The 14,161-nt window shown below is 30.2% G+C and overlaps 1 protein-coding gene across 1 annotated transcript in view; it reads left to right on the forward strand.

Annotated features, from left to right (window-relative positions):
- Positions 1-668: 668 nt before the first annotated feature.
- Positions 669-14,161, forward strand: part of LOC145279872 (cytosolic carboxypeptidase 1-like) — a 657,874-nt gene continuing 644,381 nt past the window's right edge. Inside the window, exon 1 of the mRNA XM_080131321.1 lies at positions 669-838. The gene's annotated coding sequence lies outside the window, so the exon portion shown is untranslated. The remainder of the gene's footprint in view (positions 839-14,161) is intronic.

Consider the following 14,161-nt stretch of genomic DNA (forward strand, 5'->3'; position numbering starts at 1 on the left):
CTAGAATTACTTAGACAAAACCAGAGAAAAAACACTCGAGATTATCAGTTTTTTATCTATGGACATAACAGAAACTGAACTCCACTATCTAATATGAACATTAATTTTAGAAAATCTCAAGTGGATCACAATCACAGTATGGAATCTCGTATTTGAAGGGGTATTCATTTTTCAAGGAGTTTAAGTAGTTTGAATTCTCAATACGAACTCCCAGTTAAAGTAGCAACAATTTTTCCAAGTGAAAAAATCCAAATTTGGGTGGTGAAATCATTTCTTAACTGATCTCTTTTTTCTTAAGTAAATATTTTCCACTCGCACGCCATTCATCTGTAGCATGCATCTGCGCAACTAACATGTCATCTTGTGCAACATAGCAACAAAATAAGAAATAACATAAATAAAAATGCAATAAAAATAAAGTTAACATTATTAATGAAGTAAAAAGGAAGAAAAGAAACAAGAAAAAGGAACAGCACACCAAAAAGTATAAAAGAAACCTAACAGAGCAAAAGAAGAGGAAGAAGAAAAAGAAACAGAAAATAAAGAAGCAAAAAGAAAAGAAACAATAATTAAGTAAAAGAAGACAATAAATAAAGTGGAGGAGGAAAAGAAAGACAGAAATGGGAAGGAGGCGGGTGTTGATTATTAAACAACAACAACAACAACAACAACAACAATAACAATCTCAGCCGATCAACTTCGACTTATTACAGACACCTGTTCCGTCGACTTGGGTTACCATTCTATGTTTTGCTTCTATTATTTTATTTAAAAAATATAATCAAACTGGACAACAGTAGAACCATTAGTGGCGATGAATTAATCGTCATTTGAAAAGGTGAGCGTCGGTTTTTTAAAATTTAATTTATAACCGAAATTATATTTAATGTTCAGCAGAGACCACGATTAAGATTTATCTCTTTTTATTTATTATTTATTTTGTTGCTATCACTGAACCGAATGACAATCCGATTTTTATTATTCTCTCTGTTCACCTGTGAAACTCGATATTGTGCGTAAAATGTACAGAAAAATCGTAATAGCAGTTAATCATAATTGCTGCTTCGAAGAACAGCTGTTTATAGTTGTGTGTGTGTGTGTGTGTGTGTGTGAAGTTAGAGTCCCTTACTAGGTAAATACAATACATGAACAAGCGAACACCTGTTCAGAAAAGGGGAATTCGGTTGAGTTTTATGTTAATAGCGCGTGAGAACAATCATCAATCAGGATTACAACCGAAATGTAATATTCAACATTTAGAGTTTAAACATTAAACATTTTTTTAAAAATTACATCTCTCCACTTTGTAGTAATGTTTGGCATGAAGTTAGTTTAATGTAGAAAGTTCAGCTCCCTCGTAAAAAATAGTTGATACTTACGCAGAATACGAACCGCACTGAAATAGTAACTTGATTATTTACAAACTCATTTTTAACATGAGGAGCGGATGGCATTTTTCAAGACTATTCAGTACTTTCACCTAACAAACAAAATATGACGTCAAAATTTGAATTTAACTTAAAAATCCTATTAAAAAAAATCGCACAGTCTGTATTTCTGCATATGTACCAAATAGTTATCTAGAATCAGTACTTATCGAGACAATCCCGGAATTGACCGAAGCAGTTTACGTTTTGAAAGTAAAAAAAAAAAAAAACTTAACCATTGCAAGTGTTTTTTGCCTTTTATTTATTTATTTTTATTTTTCGCGGCTTTCAAATCGTAAATGCTCCGACCATTTCTAAAACCAACTCTTCATTAAACTGAAAGCCACGTAAAAAAAAAGTACAATGGCAGGTGATACTTAACGTCTGAAGGCTTAGTTTAAGACTCTAAAATTTTTCGCCGCTCGAGTAAATAAAAATCGAAAATACCTTTCCTTCCTTTCCCCAATAAAAGGAAAGAAGAGGGGGGGGGCTTTCAAAGCGTAAACGGCTTCAACCATTTCCGGAACTGACTCTGTATCCTTTGTCGATACTCGGGAGTGATTCAATAAGTACTGAAATCCGCTGGATACTCATTCCTTACAAGTATCACAATTGTCGAGAACGGAAAGGTTGATCCCCCCCCCCCGATAGACGCGTCAAAGGGAATAACCTGCTAGGATCGAATCGTAGAGTGGGCCAAGGATTCTTCCTGACAAAACATTAATCCAACTCATCGCATATTAATTACTTTCTATTTGACCGTTTAAATGCTTCAAAATTACATTAGTATTTCGGAATCTATATATTAATACGATAGCGTGTGTTATTTTCTGTGTCAGCTTACATTCGGATCGTTTAATTGTTATGCGCTTCCATTTCTTCTAATAAATAATTTTACCAAAAATTCTCCATACGTTTTGGTTTCGGTTTCGATTATAGCTGATGGCACTCAAGTCATTTAATTTTTTTATAAAAAAATTACTAAGAATTCTTCATAATTTTGGTTTCGGTTTCGATTATAGCTGATGGCACTTAAGTCATCTATTTTTTTTTATTAGGAATTTTACCAAAAATTCCTCATGAGTTTTGGTTTCGGTTTCGATTATAGCTAATGGTACTCCAATAATCTATTTTTTGGTACTAGTGCACATTGATCCGTGCTGAAATAATAACGTTATTATTTAAAAAGCCATTCTTAATATGGGGAGGGGGAGGATGTTTTGTACCTATTCTGTACTTTAACCTTACAAGTGAATAAAAAGACATATAATAAAACTTTAATTAAACTTGGAAATACGATTTAAAAAATAGCGCGGATCAATAAGTGCATTAGCACCTATTTTTTAAAAATAATTTTATCAGGAATTTTTTATAAGTCTTGGTTTCAGTTTGTATTTTAGTTGAATGCACCTTTAGTAATCTATTTTTTTTATAAATAATTTTATCAAGAATTCTTCATAAGTTTGGGATTCGATTTCGATTCAAGTTGATGAGCCTAAGTCATATAGATATATTTTTTATTTTCGAAATCACAACTTTATAACATATAAAAATCGATAGAACATTAACTCTATAATAATATATACGAAACCTGCAAGAATTAAAATATCATATTTAAGCGTATTTTACGACCTGGCTACACCGGGCGCCCCTGTTAGTTTGGATAAATACTTTTGCAGTTTTAACAAAATAGCTTCAATAATATCAAAGCATCTTCATTTTCGCTGAATGTCCACAGAATGCCAACATCGATATATTATATATGAATCGGTCCCATGTGGAATTTCTACAGGTCCCACTAGTAACAATAGAAAAATGAATGACGTGTGTTTACATTGGTATTTGAAAAATAATATTTATAGCCTTTAAACTGCCGTTTACTTTTGCTTTGGATTGTTTCAACAAGGACAATCATTATGGTTCATGAGTGCTTCTGGATGAAATGAAAACAATACTTTTCATATGTATCGCTATCATATCAAAGGAAACTAACTCATCTATGGATAATAGCAATTGTTTTATATTTTTTTTCGGCAGAAAAGGAGCTTGTCTCTATCAGATGAAAACTCTCCACCTAAAAGGATATTTTAGATTAAAAAACATCTTGGATTTTTAATCAATCTAGTCTGCTACTTCGTTAATGCTAAGCTTCTTTCTGACCAACAGTATGGATTAAGGTAAGCCCATTTTACTGCGAATATGCTAACGGTCATCACTGAACGCATATACCACCGCAGTGGACAAAACTGGTGAAGCTAGGTAGGTAAGACTTGACATACCCCAAACTTGACAAGATCTGTCATGATGATCTATTCATGAAAATTAAATCAATCTACCAATCTTCTGATCTGAATAACTATAAAGTTAATTCTTTTTCTCGCTCTGGCATTGATATCAAAAGCCTAATTTTTCTATTTAAACGTTATTAAAACGAACTTCTTAATATACTCAGTCATGGGTATGCAAGCAACTACATGAAGGCTAACCAATTTGCATATTTCTTTAAAAAACGAGCGTTGTTTAATTATTTATTCATTTTTTTAATGTTTTTTATTAGATGATTGGTTTCATTTCACTATTACGTTGAATTCTATTTTTGCATAGTTTCTACATTCTACGTAATTGCATAAAATTTAAGATGAAAACGTACTAGCACAAGGAAATATTTCTGTCTCTCTCTCTCATATATATAATACTTCAAAGAAACTGAAATTAGGAAAATTTTAGTAATTAATGTCCAATACGTATAGTTAAAATTTTAGTAATTAATGTCCAATACGTATAGTTAAAATTTTAGTAATTAATGTCCAATACGTATAGTTAAAATTTTAGTAATTAATGTCCAATACGTATAGTTAAAATTTTAGTAATTATGTCCAATACGTATAGTTAAAATTTTAGTAATTAATGTCCAATACGTATAGTTAAAATTTTAGTAATTAATGTCCAATACGTATAGTTAAAATTTTAGTAATTAATGTCCAATACGTATAGTTAAAATTTTAGTAATTAATGTCCAATACGTATAGTTAAAATTTTAGTAATTAATGTCCAATACGTATATATAAATTTTAGTAATTAATGTCCAATACGTATAGTTAAAATTTTAGTAATTAATGTCCAAAACGTATAGTTAAAATTTTAGTAATTAATGTCCAATACGTATAGTTAAAATTTTAGTAATTAATGTCCAATACGTATAGTTAAAATTTTAGTAATTAATGTCCAATACGTATAGTTAAAATTTTAGTAATTAATGTCCAATACGTATAGTTAAAATTTTAGTAATTATGTCCAATACCTATAGTTAAAATTTTAGTAATTATGTCCAATACCTATAGTTAAAATTTTAGTAATTAATGTCCAATACGTATAGTTAAAATTTTAGTAATTAATGTCCAATACGTATAGTTAAAATTTTAGTAATTAATGTCCAATACGTATAGTTAAAATTTTAGTAATTATGTCCAATACCTATAGTTAAAATTTTAGTAATTAATGTCCAATACGTATAGTTAAAATTTTAGTAATTAATGTCCAATACGTATAGTTAAAATTTTAGTAATTAATGTCCAATACGTATAGTTAAAATTTTAGTAATTAATGTCCAATACGTATAGTTAAAATTTTAGTAATTAATGTCCAATACGTATAGTTAAAATTTCAGAAAAATAGGAAATATTTGAATTTACACCAAGCATTTCCACTCTTTTTATACCTCCATGCATAAAACTAAATTAAACTTTTTTTTTATCTGTGTACTTAAAACTAAACGATACTTTCTTGAACAAAGTTTCTTTCTAAGAACTGCCTGTCCGTAGAAACACGATATTACGAAGCTGCTTCCTATATAATTACAACATGGTCGTTATCAAGTTTAATATAAACAAATTCTTATTCAGTCGTTTCCTTAAAAATGAAATTCTGATCAGTTTCAACCATCGCATAAATTCTAACGATGCCACCTAACTGACCACCTGACAAACTCATTTACATTTACCCTCGCGTGTCCTTTGGGCCTCGATAACTCGTTAGTACATAAATATGATTCCCGGAAAAGTATGAAGTTAAAAAAGTGTTATAGGTTTCGACAATTTTTGTTATATTCAAACGACATCTCTCTATATATAAAGTAGTAGCGTTCGTATCTTGTATACAACTCTCCCACAGCTCACACCACTGAATCGATCACGACCAAACCTGACATGATGATAGCCTCCGACCTAGGGATGGTGCACACCATTTTCAAGGTCAAGATCATGTTTGGTGCTGCCCTTCATAAACTGCCCCACCTAGGGATGATGCACATTAAGTTGGGGTATCTTTGCAATATCTTTGGCAAACGTGTTTGTGATATTAAATGAATGTTAACCATTGTGATTCTTTATAATTGTTTCAATTTTTATGTGTAACAATATAAGTATCAACTTTGATATAATCTATTTGTCTTTAAAGTTCATGGTTGGATTTCATTCACTTCAGGAAGTAGTTAAAGAATGTTAAACACCTTTGCTCTTACAACATTCACTCATTGCAAGGGTGCCCGCGAAGCAGGTACTTGAGCGTATAGTAAAGTCCCACGCGAGCGTGGGTGTCTTTGCTAGTATATATATATAAACTTTCTTTTATTTTTATTACGTTCATTCAAGCCAACACGGCATATTGTTACTGACACATAAGAGACTACTGTGAATTTGGGGCCATGTTCATAAGGATATCCTGGGTGGGAAGTTGTAAAGCAAGATGTCCACATTACATTTTAATTTCTGTATATTAGTATAATCAGGGGAACACGTAACAGGGAAGGAATTCCAAAGTCTGGTAGTCTTGTGGAAAAAAGCTATCATAGAAAGTCTTTCGACACTTGGGGATCTCTACATATAAGGGGATTAAAAATAAAAATAATTCCCGAGAAATGGCGCCCTTTTCATCTTAATAATTTGATTTGTAGGTTCTATAATGATTAGCCTGTTTTATGATATTCTTCAATAACTGATCAATAACAATGTTTCCGTTCACCTGCTAATAGCATCATAAATTCTCTAAATGGCTTTTTATATATGTGCACATCCTGCAGACCTCAATTCATTCGAACACTCAATGGTCACCGATTGTAACTTCATCAATATTAAAAAGATCAACCTTCTGTATCACCAGGGTATGTTTCTTGCGGATACTGAAGTTAGATTAAAGTTATCAAAAAAGGGACTTTAGAATGATGTCTCTATAGAAATCGCACCAGAAAACGCATGACGCCAGTTGATGTAAGAAACTAAAAAAAAAAAAAAAAAAAAAAATACTATTTCAAGGTCAAAAATTATTTCAAGGTAAAAAAATAGCTAACGATAAATGTTAAATAGATAGATTTCGACTCTGAAAACAACTCTTGATATTCTGTCAGAGCAATATCACGCATGAAAAGTGTTTAATAAATGACAAAATATGGGAAGTGAGAGTTACAAGGTTGTCGAACATAAATCCAAGGATTTATGTTCGACAGCCTTGTAATTCCCACTTATACTCTCCTTATAATTCAAGAAATTTTAGGCCACAATAGAAAGCTTATGTCTTCAGCAGCTAATTAACAGACGATATCGTAGTTTCAAATAAAAGTACATCCTATCAGCAACTGCACAGTCTTTATAAAGTGCGGCATACAACTAAGGCAAATTAATCATATCGTTAGTGAGTTGAATAAAACAACGAAATTTATTTTCCGTGGACGATGTACCGGTTTCAACTCTGGTAGGGGAATGAAATCGTGTGAGTACTGTAAGAAATTCGGCGATTTTTGTTCCTATCTCAGAGCTTTTGATTGGCTGGAGGGTGGCTATCACTTCAGGTGTACACCTGTCTATTTACATTAAAGAAAAGTAGATATCTTAAGTGTATTTTATATAATACGGTTAAAATATCTGCCTGCTACAGGACTTTGTATCTTGAATAAAGTGTACGATCATTAAGGTAAGTTGAACATGTGCAATTCTGTTTAGTGAGGTACGTAGAGGACAGACGGATGATGGAGAAAATATATGGCTCGAGATTTGACCACCCAGAATTTGATTTCGTCACTTGGAAAAGTTATTTCTTCTTTAAACAGGGACTCATGCTGAGGCATTAAATCCATGAAAATCATAAAAACAAATAATGTTTACTTCAAATATAAGAATCCCTGATGAATAAGTTTTTATGTCCACTGATAAAACAATTTAGCCTTTTATACAGGCTGACATTGTGGTTGGCCCTAAATAACATTCCATCAGATTAAACATTGGTCATGAAAATTTAGTATATCTAAATGACTATTTGCCTCTGAGACACAAACTCAACTGGTCTCCTTTGCAGGTACCAGTTGAGTTTGTGTCTCAGAGGCAAATAGTCATTTAGATATACTAAATTTTCATGACCAATGTTTAATATGAAGTAAATAGCGTTCTCTAATATCCTTGAGTAAACCCGAAGCTTTGTTACGAAAATTTTGATCATGTGCAGTTTTAATAACAAATTTAACATCTTTCATAATAGAATAAGCGTTTTTTTTGTTTTTTTTTTCAAAAGTAATTTGCGCCGATTTGAAAGAAAAAAATGTCCAAATTTGAAATAAATTTAATGCATCATTTACGTCTAAATAAATGAATGAACGTTTGAATAGAATACATTTACATTCATAAAATTGAGAAAATAAAACTAAAAACAAATCAATGCAAGAAGAGAATGTATTCTATTGATTTAAAGTTTATATTTTTTAATTTTGTATGAAATCACATCTTTTAAACGTATCATTTCGAGTATTTGGACTACTTGGTCGTAATATTCACAACGCTTTAGCCGATGTAACATCTGAATATACGACATATTCATACTGACACACTGTTTCTTGTTATATCACTGACGTTAAGTGACCTAGAACCTGGTCAGTATCTGATGAGTGACCATTTGAGAATACAGGCTCTATATGTCATTTTCCCTACCCTGGATATGCATGCAGCTTTGGACCGTATATGAATTTGCTCGTTCGTTTGAAGTCGGTTCGCAAATTTATAAAAAGTATTACCGAATGTTGTTGTTGTTGTTGTTGTTGTTGTATTATTATTATTATTATTATTATTATAATTATTATTATTATTCTTATTCTTATTATTCTTATTATTTTTTTATTTTTTATTTATTTTTTTTTTTTTTAACCTTACATAGCAGTCTCAACGTTTACATGTTTTTGAATTTAGTTTTTTAATTTCATGTCAATTTCTTTAACTTTGGATATTCAAGCTGTGCCTTAACACTTTCGCCGTTTCTAACAAGCAAGCTTTCTACAGAATTGGATAAAGAAATTGTCTCGTCAATCTATTTAAGTCATTTATGATAATTTTTCGTTATGGTCCCAAGAATTCCAATTACAATAGGAATCATCTTGACTTCTTTACATTCCATAGTTTAACTAATTCCCATTTCAGTTCTTGATATATTTTTTTTATATTTTCATGTCATTTTCTTCTACACGTTGATATCAAAAGAGTAGTTTGTCAATGATTGAATACGTTCTCTTGTTTTATTATTTTGTTGTTTAGACAAAATATGTTGGGTTTGAAATATTCAACGACCATATCAGTTTGTATGCACACGTCTACTGAATTTCGAACTCGACCTATTTTGTATTATTAAAATACCAATGTTTTCGTGTTCAATATGATTAAACCCACACCAGAGTTCAGCCCTGATTTGTGCATGTTTAACATGCAATCTATTTTTTATTGTTTCAAATCATTTTCAAATGATTCATAAAAGTATTAAACCTGTTTACAGCTGTTTCAAGGCAATATTTATTTTAAATTATACGATGAAACAATTTGTTGAAATATCGGATCTCTTCAGAATAATTTTAAGTTAAAACCATTTAATAATTTCAATTACCACAATTTATTTCAAATTTTAGTGATCCTTCATCCTCTACCCACGTAAGTTACATATTATCGTGTAGAAAATCTCACAAGATATTAATAAATAGCATCTTTTATATAGTTCCAGTGTATACTTTTGCGTATTTTTATTGTTTCAACTCTCAATATATATTTATCATATGTTTAATCAGGTTTTCTTCCATCTTGTTTTATGAAAGCGAACTATTAACGTTGCACACGGGTCCATGTTACCGACCTGTCATGCATGAAACTACAAAACGTAATTCATTACGGCATTGTTCCGTTGATTAGAAAGGAAAACTCTAGTTACAGCCTTATTATTTCCACGCACTGATTTCTATTTATTATGACGGATTCAAAATAGGAAATGCTGCGTTGATCGCTCAGTAGAGAGAAATACCGAATATTCTGAATGTAGAATATATAACTAAAATAACTTTTGTTTTTCTTACTTTATAATTAAGAACAGAGCGACACACGTCGGGAGATTGAATGCCTACTAAGCAGCACTTTTGGCGTCTTCGACCTCTCTGTACAGAGGTTTACCAGCACATCCTGATAACCACTCCCCTTGCAAAGTAAGCCTTTTTCCACCAATTGTTGAATCTTTATTTTCCATGCACTGATTTTTTGATTTTGTGTTTCGAAGTCGAAATTGGAATTGATCTCTCGACAGACAAAACTCATGAATACATAACGTGAGTCGTGGTATGAATAAGACAGATGATGGACTTTTCGTCTTTGCGTATCATGATTAACAAGAGCAAGTAAAAATAAAAAGAATATCGTAGATATGACGTTTGATTTTTGATGAAGATATCGGATTTTGAATCTGTTTTCAGCACTCATCAGTTTTCAACTATTCTGAAGAGCCGTGATACGACTGTTATCTAAATCACTCTCGATTCGTCTTTGTGTATGATAACTCGCACTAATAAGTAAAAATAAGAAGCGTGTATAGCGAAAACAGGGAAAAGATGACAAAAAAAAAGGCAGTCGAAAAATTGAGTTTTCACTAATAAACGATCATAACAAATTATTATATCAATTTCAACTAAAAGCAATGCTACCTACCTAATTTTCATGTCACAATTAGTAAAATATTACTGGGATTTTATATAAAACAATTATTTCCAGATTTTAACCAAAAACGATTTCGCCATGTTTACTGTTAACGTGTGAGGTAAATAAATAATTTGTCCCGAATTGGCCTAAGTTTTTAAAACTTTTCAGAAATTATCTCCCCTGCTATTACGCGTGTTGCTTAGTTTATTACTGTAATTTGCTTACATTAATAAACTAAGCAACACTTGCAAATATCTCAAACTGTTTTCTTTAATAATTCTACCTAATTTTTTTCGTAATGTTTTGGATATTTTCATTACTGTGAAATAACAGGTAGATACCATTGGTTTTACTTAAAATTCAATATTTCGATTTTCGTTATAATAAGAAAAAATGTAAAAACTAGATTAATAAAACTCTCTCTCTCTCTCTCTCTCTCTCTCTCTCTCTCTCTCTCTCTCTAGTGATTCCGATCCAATTACCGATTCCGTTCTAAATTTCCGATTCCGATTCGATTCGCTATTCTGATTCTTTTAATATTTATTTTTAATATTAATATTTACAAATATTTAATTAGAGATTTGCTTGTTTGTTTTTTTAGTAAATTTTCAAATTATTAAATCCCCTATCCCCGGATAATTTCCGGATTTATTTTTTCTCAAATGTTTTCCTTGTAATGTATTGCAAATTGAAAGACAACAAAAGGTTTATTTTGATTTTAAACAAAGCCAAATTGTATCAGTTCGTCGTTAGTGTACAACATGCTACTTGAAAGTTTTCATAAACAGTTGAAAATAATCAACGATTGGTAGGTAAAATGAGAAAATGATGTAAGAACAAAATATTAACAACGCCTCCCATCTATTGTTATGAAGGAATTTCTAAATAATAATGTTACTATTTAGAAAATAATTTTTAAGGCGTTGGGCTTCATTAACTATTATGTGCCTTCCTTCTATGAATGTTTAAATTTTATTTTAATTATATAAATTTGGTGGGTTATTAAATGTAATTGCTTTGCTGTAAAAAAAAAAAAAACGAGATAAAAATAATAAATAGCGGGACCTGTGGAAATTCCACAGGGGTCATATGTAATATATTCATGTTGATATTCATGGCGTAAATAGAGATGCTCTGATATTATTATAACTCTTGTTAAAACTACAAAAGTATTTATCTAAGCTAGCAGGGACGCCCGGCGTAGCCAGGTCGTAAAGTATGCTTAAATATATTTTAAGTCATGCAGATTTTGTATATATTATTATAGAGTTAATGTCCTATCGATTTTTATATATTATCAAGATGCGATTTCAAATATATATATATATATATATATATATATATATATATATATATATATATATATATATATATATATATATCCCTATGACTTGGGTGCATCAGCTTGAGTTCCTTCAGCTATAATCGAAACCAATATTTATGAAGAATTCTTGATAAAATTATTTATATAAAACAAATGGATCACTGGAGTTCCATCAGCTATAATCGAAATCGAAACCAAAACTTATGAAGAATTCTTGATAAAATCATTTACAAAAAAAATAGATGACTTAAGTGCCATCAGGTTTAATGGAAACCAAAATCAAAACTTATGAAGAATTCTTGGTAAAATTATTTATTATATAAGAAATTGGAATCCATAACAATTAAACAACAGTCACTCTGTTGTAATCGTGACACACAAAATAAATAAAATAAGCGCTTTAGTATTAATATATAGTATTGTTAAAGGTCACAAAAACATGCTCTTTTCCAACTACTAACCCTAAGTACGGGTGGCAATACAAAAAATATAGCAATTCCATGTGATTTTATGATTTTGCTGATCGGCCTTAGAATCAGTGGTAAAAATTATTTAACTTCTTAAAAAATTATAATGTATCGAAATGGGATTTGTATGCACAACTGAACCCCCATGCTAAATTCTAAAACTACGTTTCATTGTGCTAACACATAATCGCCTAAAAAAAGTAGAATCTCAGGTTTTGGGTATTTTAAATGTAAATGATTTTTTTTTTTTTGTGAAGTTAACAAACCTCTCAATGTTTGCTTTTTATGTATTCTATCCAAAGTTTTGATAAACTTGTGAGATCTTCATCCATATTTTCACTTGTGCCAAAACAAAACAAAATAAATTAAGGAAAACCTGTCCCTGGAAAACTCGTACTCAGAGAACTTGTATCTGGAAAACTCGTTCATCTTTGCTAGGCAGGAAAACTGGTCCATTATCGAATAAATATCGTTTGAAAACACATTTTATGACCGTTATTGAAGCAAATATTGTTTTTAAAAGAGAATACACATCCCATAATATTTTTACAAAATATTTTTACTTGTTTATTGTTGTTTTAAAACATAAATTGATTTTTCTAAGTGTTTATTTTCTACCTAGCTTTGTAAGTTTTTAGTGGTTAAACTTTTTTTTTAAAGAGTTTTAGCTAAAAATAAACAAGTATGTCGAGTGTTAATCGCTGAAAAATAGAAAATTAAAGAAAATACTGAGGTAGATATAGTTTTACAACGGGCCCCACCCTTCCAAAAAAAATAATAAAAAAAAAAAAACATTTTGTATATCGTAATGTCCAAGATCACTGCTCGGAAAAAAAATCAAGCTACCGGAAGTAGATACGGTTAATTATGCAACGAAACCGAACGGAAGATACGAAAATATTATTTATTAACAAAATTACTTTAGTTTTTAACACTTTTTGTGTTATTAAGAAACAACAAAAAAGAAAATTGTATTATCAAATAATAAAACAAATATTTTATTTTAATTTTTTTTTATAATTTTAACATTTTGTGTTCACAAAACAACAAAAGACACTTGTGTAGTATGCGGACGGCGGCCATCTTGGTGCGTTTCACTAAACTGTCGCCAAGTGGCGTTACTCGGTCAAAAAGCATTTAAATTATTAATTTGTTGTTGACCCTTCAAAGTTACTTTAATTCAAAAAACTGTTTCATTTAAATTATTTATTCGTTCGAAAAAAGCTATTTTACTTTATAAAAATCCAATTTTGCTTTCATTACAAAATTGTTTTATTAAAATTATATTTTATACGCAGACTTTTAAATAAACGTTTTTGCAATTATACATTGGTACATTTTTATACAATAAATGTTTTGGTTTCCAAATATTTTTCTATTCGGAAAAAATCTTGTCTGTTACTTATTTGTTGCGTTATTGGACCAAGAAGAAATTGGGGTTATCGCTCCCCAACAATAGCCACCGTCTGCATATTGCAGAAGTACCTCCAAATGACTTTTAAATAACGACAACAAAAAATTCTTATATTATCAAATAATACAAGAAGTGTTTTCAATGCTCATGTATTTTTGGTACCGCGCTATTTTTAAATAGTTTTTTAGGTTAAATTCAAGTTTCATGATATCTTTTTTTATTAGATTGTAAGGTGGAAGCACAGAATAGTTACAAAACACCCTTCCCTCCCCATGTTAAGAATGCCTTTCGAAATAATAACGTTATTTCAGCGTAGTACCAAAAATACATAAGTGCCGTGTTTTATTTCTTTGTTTCGTAATAACACAAGAATTGTTTAAACTAAATTTAATTCTTCTGAATAAAATATTTGCTTACTTTGATAACACATAAGTGTTTCTTTCTTTCTTTTTTTTAAAAAAATAAATATATGGTTTCGTTTTTCGGTTCTTGACTTCGTGACTCCGTGATCAAGTTTATTTTTTTAAACGAGTAAAAAAGTAAAA

Source organism: Euprymna scolopes, chromosome 7 (genome assembly GCF_053919585.1).
Source record: "Euprymna scolopes isolate OS-2025 chromosome 7, ASM5391958v1, whole genome shotgun sequence".
In the NCBI taxonomy this organism is placed as follows: Eukaryota; Metazoa; Mollusca; class Cephalopoda; order Sepiida; family Sepiolidae; genus Euprymna; species Euprymna scolopes.